The sequence below is a fragment of the Arachis duranensis genome, chromosome 4, assembly GCF_000817695.3.
Source record: "Arachis duranensis cultivar V14167 chromosome 4, aradu.V14167.gnm2.J7QH, whole genome shotgun sequence".
Lineage (NCBI taxonomy): Eukaryota > Viridiplantae > Streptophyta > Magnoliopsida > Fabales > Fabaceae > Arachis > Arachis duranensis.
Window position 1 is genome coordinate 91,374,790 of NC_029775.3, and position 283 is coordinate 91,375,072.

The window sequence follows — 283 nt, forward strand, 5'->3', positions numbered from 1 at the left end:
CTTTTTTTCGAATTTTTTTTCTTTTTCTCTTTTTTTTTTGTATTCACTGCTTTTTCTTGCTTCAAGAATCATTTTTAATGATTTTTCAGATCCTCAGTAACATGTCTCCTTTTTCATCATTCTTTCAAGAGCCAACATTCATGAATCACAAATTCAAAAGACATATGCACTGTTTAAGCATACATTCAGAAGACAAAAGTAATGCCACCACATCAAAATAATTAAACTGTTATAAAATTCAAAATTCATGCAATTCTTCTCTTTTTCAATTAAGAACATTTTT